A 4,920-nucleotide genomic window follows, 5' to 3' on the forward strand; every position below is an offset into this window, starting at 1 on the left:
CTATCGCCTTTAGGTGCTCTAGCCATGGGCTTAGAGCGAGGATCCATTGAGCCACGCTTGGTATCCAAGTAGGTAGTGCCACCCACACTTGGACTGGGAGCATCGGCCAGTCGATCTCCCGGGGGAACTAGAGCCGGCTCTTGAACACTTCACCAAGCTACCCCGCTTGTCGGTCCATGTTCACTCTAGTCTTGGACTTCCCAGTGGGCAGCTCATCACCCAACACTGGGTCCGGCCTTCCTGGGCCAAACTGGCCTTTCCTGGCCAAACTGTCTCCACTGCAGTCCTCCCCCTACTATACTTTTGGAGCTCACCAAACCCCCCAGGGTCTGGGAGACGAACGCTTTGGGCTTTCACCCTCTCAGGCTCCGGACTCGGACTCGGACTCAGACTCGGACTCGGACTCGGACTCGGATTCGGATTCGGACTCGGACTCGGGCTCGGGCTCGGTCTTGGCCTCGGCCTCGGTCTCGGTCTCGGTCCCGATCTCGGTCTCGGTCTCGGTCTCGGTCCCGGTCTCGGTTCCGGTCTCGGTCTCGACTTCGGACTCCATCTCGGACTCCATCTCGGACTCCATCTCGGACTCCATCTCGGGTCCATCTCGGGTCCATCTCGGACTCCATCTCGGACTCCATCTCGGGTCCATCTCGGACTCCATCTCGGACTCCATTTCGGGTCCATCTCGGGTCCACCTCGGACTCCATCTCGGACTCCATCTCGGACTCCATCTCGGGTCCATCTCGGACTCCATCTCGAACTCCATTTCGGGTCCATCTCGGGTCCACCTCAGACTCCATCTCGGACTCCATCTCGGACTCCATCTCGGGTCCATCTCGGACTCCACTTTGGACTCCAACTCGGGTCCATCTCGGGTCCACCTCGGACTTCATCTCGGACTCCATCTCGGACTCCATCTCGGGTCCATCTTGGACTCCATCTCGGACTCCATCTCGAGTCCATCTCGGACACTCCCACGTGTCATGTGTTGGTCCTTTTGGGTCCCTTTTTGGAGCCTTGCCTTTTGCTCGCTTCGTGCTCGTTCCTCGAGCACTTCGTTGGGAGTTCCACTCCCGCTCTTGACTTTTCAAGTTGGAGCTTTTGGTCCAAACGTGTTACGCTCGTTTGGCTCTCGCTTCGGCCACTACCATGTGGCGCCCTTCCGGCTCCACTTTGGGGCCTAGGGATTTTGTGTCTCACAGATATGTCCGGCCCCGGAAATGTCGGGCACCCGATATATCCGGCCCCAGACATATCGGGCCCCGGACATGTCGGGCACCCGATATGTCGGGCCCCGTACATGTCAGGCACCCGATATGCCGGGCCCCAGATGTGTCTGGCCCTGGATATATCCGAGTTTTATTTTGACACGTGGCATGGCCTTTGGTTTGATCTCATAGAGTTTTATGGTTTTCAATGTGTGCCACATTGACACATGGCATGCACTTTGGTTTGTGCTCAGAGTTTTATGGTTTTCAATGTGTGCCACATTGACACGTGGCATGCCCTTTGGCTTGTTCTCATAGTTAGAGTTTAGCATCCTTGTATGCCATGTGAAATACATATGTTTGGACTTGCTTGCCATGCCACGTGGTGACAGTCACAACACATTCTTTGTGACTTATATCCTAGTTAATAACTAACTAATGACACAATTTGGCAAACACACCTTACATTGACAATTGTAAGTAGTATTTAAGGACCATACACTTATATGCTATGGAAAAATACTCAAAGTTTATATATTAAAACAGTGATCTTACAAAAATAAATGACTTGTAAGGAATAAAACAAAAAGAGGGGGTCACTTGGACTTCCCGGGTGGTCACCCAGCCCAGTACTATTCAAGCCCAGGGACGCTTAACTTTGGAGGTCTGATGGGATCCAGTGCCATAGTCACAGTTTGAACCCACTCTGAAATATTTCACACTCCCCCTACTCTTATAGTGTGGGGCAGCTTGATCCAAAGCTGCAGCGTACCTCCACAATCCCGTGTTCTTTTTGGGCGCCAAAAAGCACGCCCGCGGGACATGTGGTACCTCCCCAACAATTCACGAAGACCGCGTTTTGGGGCCCAAAATGCGCGCTGCAAAATGTGGGGTACCTCCCCGACTTTTCGTGAAAAATCGCGTGTTTTGGGCCCCAAAAAAAGCCCGCGGAACACGTGGTACCCTTGCAACTTCTCGCGAAAAATCGCGCGTTTTGGGCCCCAAAACGCGCCCCGCGAAATGTGGGGTACCTCCCCGACTTTTCGTGAAAAATCACGCGTTTCGGGCCCCAAAAAAAGCCCGCGGAACACGTGGTACCTTTCCAACTTTTCGCGAAAAATCGCGCGTTTTGGGCCCCAGACATTCCGGGCCACTTTTTTTTCCCCCTCCCCCCCTTTTCCGTGCCACGTGGCAGGCGGGCAGGGCCTTCCCCCCCTCCCTCACGCACGCGCAGGCTGAGGCTCAGCCTGCGCCTTCTCCGCGCGGTTTGGGCCCGGGAGAGTCCTCCCCCCTTCCTCCCTCCGTCGCACGGCAGGTGGGGGCCCCTCCCCTTTCCCGCCGCGTGACGCTGGCCCTTGCCAAGCAGCCGTGCCGCCCCCGAGGCTCGCCTCCCTTGGAAGCCCGGAGGACCACACTGCTGCCTCCCTCCCCCTCGCCCGACAGGCGTGCGGATGTGGTCCCAAGGCCATGCCCATGGACCGCACAGCACGACTCTGCCAAACGCTGGAGTGGGTGCCAGGGAAGCCACGCCGAGGCTCTCCGCAGCCGAGAACCCTTGCACAACCCCACCCCCCATCAATACTGGGGAGGCCCCCCCCACGCCACCGGCCAAAGGCCACGAGCACTCACACATGCGACACTGCCCAGGCATTCCACGTCGGGAGTTCCGCGTCTGGATCGCCGATCGGGTAACACCTGGACGGATGCTGCACGTGCTTGCCACCAGAGCAGCTGAGCACCGTTTCCTTCGGCCGGTGGGCACGGGAAGCCCACAAGGTGAGGCACACAAGGGGAGCCATCGAAGCGCCACGACATGACCCTGGCAAGCGAGCCAACTCTCGTTTGTATGGGAAGCAGAGCTGGGCAGCCACAGTTCAACCCCAGCTGCCCGAGAGCCTCCACTCCCCACCCATCATCCTACAGGTAAGAAAGTCCCTCCTCTTTCTGGGACAACAGCTTTTGGCTATTTGTCCCAGTCCGAGTTCAAGCTTGAGCGTGAGCAGGAGCCAAGTCCAAACGCGAGCCCGAGCAAAAGCCCAAGTACGTGCTCAAGCCTGACTTCAAGCCCAAGTCCAAGCAGGCAGGAGCCCGCGCATGCCCTGGAAGTCCAGCAGGGGGTGTGGAGAGGTCTGACCTCGGCTGCCCACACTCCCATCCCCCACTATCCTTCCAGAGCTCGCAGCCTACCACGCCCCAGGGAGACAAGCGCTTTGGGCTTTCACCCCCACGTGTCCATGTCCGAGCCGGAACCCGAGTCCGAGATGGAGCCCGAGTCCGACCCCGACATGGTGCACGCGGGGAGGAGCCCAGCAGCAGCCCGCACATGCACTGGAAGTCCAGCTTGGGGGTGTGGAGCTGGGCACCCGAACGTCTAGCCTCGGCTGCCCAACACTCGCATCCCCCACTATCCTTCCGGTGCTCACGGCCTACCACACCCCAGGGAGACAAGCGCTTTGGGCTTTCACCCCCACGTGTCCATGTCCGAGCCGGAACCCGAGTCCGAGATGGAGCCCGAGTCCGACCCCGACATGGTGCACGCAGGGAGGAGCCCAGCAGCAGCCCGCACATGCACTGGAAGTCCAGCTGGGGGTGTGGAGCCGGGCACCCAAGGTCTGACCTCGGCTGCCCAACACTCGCATCCCCCACTATCCTTCCGGTGCTCACGGCCTACCACGCCCCAGGGAGACAAGCGCTTTGGGCTTTCACCCCCACGTGTCCATGTCCGAGCCGGAACCCGAGTCCGAGATGGAGCCCGAGTCCGACCCCGACATGGTGCACGCGGGGAGGAGCCCAGCAGCAGCCCGCACATGCACTGGAAGTCCAGCTGGGGGTGTGGAGCCGGGCACCCGAGGTCTGACCTCGGCTGCCCAACACTCGCATCCCCCACTATCCTTCCGGTGCTCACGGCCTACCACGCCCCAGGGAGACAAGCGCTTTGGGCTTTCACCCCCACGTGTCCATGTCCGAGCCGGAACCCGAGTCCGAGATGGAGCCCGAGTCCGACCCCGACATGGTGCACGCGGGGAAGAGCCCAGCAGCAGCCCGCACATGCACTGGAAGTCCAGCTTGGGGGTGTGGAGCTGGGCACCCGAAGGTCTAGCCTCGGCTGCCCAACACTCGCATCCCCCACTCGCATCCTTCCAGTGCTCGCGGCCTACCACACCCCAGGGAGACAAGCACTTCACCCCAGGGAGTCAAGCACTTCACCCCACGCGCTCGAGCCTGAGCCCAAGCCCGTGTTGCCCGGGTCCGTCGGGCTAGGGAAAGCCGTACCCCTCGGTTTTATTCCTTCGGTGGGTGGGACAAATCGGTGGGACAGAGGGATGAACCTCAGCGGATCGTAGCAGCAAGGCTACTCTGCCACTTACAGTACCCCGTCCCCTATTTAAGTCGTCTGCAAAGGATTTATCTCCTCGACCGTTCGAAATTGGATTTCCAAGCCGCGCCCCCGGGGCAGCATCGGCCCCGGGGGACGGCGCTCGCGTCATGTGTTCTCGGGGGAGCACGGGGCCCCCCTAACCTTAATGAGGTAACAGCTGAGGAGGTAGAGAGCACCGCATCTAGCACGGATTCTGACTTAGAGGCGTTCAGTCATAATCCCACGCATGGTAGCTTCGCGCCACTGGCTTTTCAACCAAGCGCAATTACCAATTGTGCGAATCAACGGTTCCTCTCGTACTAAGTTGAATTACTATTGTGGCACAGCTCATCAGTA

The 4,920-nt window shown here is 59.2% G+C and overlaps 1 pseudogene; it reads right to left on the reverse strand.

The window, feature by feature from the left end:
* Window positions 1-1,793: 1,793 nt before the first annotated feature.
* On the reverse strand, window positions 1,794-1,912 carry LOC112341929 (annotated as a pseudogene).
* Between the last annotated feature and the right edge of the window lie 3,008 nt (window positions 1,913-4,920).

The sequence above is a fragment of the Selaginella moellendorffii genome, unplaced genomic scaffold, assembly GCF_000143415.4.
Source record: "Selaginella moellendorffii unplaced genomic scaffold, v1.0 SELMOscaffold_94, whole genome shotgun sequence".
Taxonomy (NCBI): Eukaryota; Viridiplantae; Streptophyta; class Lycopodiopsida; order Selaginellales; family Selaginellaceae; genus Selaginella; species Selaginella moellendorffii.